Raw genomic sequence first — 647 nt, 5'->3', positions numbered from 1 at the left:
TATGGATTTGGGTATAAAGAAGAATAGAAAGAGGAGGACTAAGGAGTGTAGACCGAGAATTAAGTGGGGCGGCCTGACGCCAGTGAATGCGTGGGAGATAGGGGAGAGGTTGGCGGGAATGGGGGTGTGGGAGTGTAGGGGGGACGTGGATAGTATGTGGGACAGGGCGACAAGGTGCATCAGGGAGAATGCAAGTGAGGTGTTGGGTGTTTCTAGGGGCCGGGTCGGGCACCGTCGGGGGGATTTGTGGTGGAATGAAGAGGTGGAGAAGAAAGTGGGGACCAAGAAAGGGGCGTATGCTAAGTTGGTGGAAAGTAAGGACGAAGAGGAGAAGCGAGTAAATAGGAAAGAGTACAAGCTAGCGAGGAAGGAGCCGAAGTCAGCAGTCACGGCAGCTAAGAAGGCCGCTTTTGAGAGCTTGTATGCAGGGTTACAGGAGTCACGGCAGTTAAGAACTCCCACATCCAAAAAATGAAGGTGGCAGAAATGCGGATGTTGCGATGGATGTGTGGACTGATTAGAGGGGATAGAGTTCGGAATGAGACTATCCGGGAGAAGGTTGGTGTGACTTCAGTGGAGTGCAAGATGCGGGAAGCACGATTGAGATGGTTCGGACACGTGAAGAGGAGGGGCATCCATGCCCCTCC

This window comes from Capsicum annuum, unplaced genomic scaffold (genome assembly GCF_002878395.1).
Source record: "Capsicum annuum cultivar UCD-10X-F1 unplaced genomic scaffold, UCD10Xv1.1 ctg995, whole genome shotgun sequence".
Lineage (NCBI taxonomy): Eukaryota > Viridiplantae > Streptophyta > Magnoliopsida > Solanales > Solanaceae > Capsicum > Capsicum annuum.
This window is presented reverse-complemented; position numbering follows the sequence as displayed.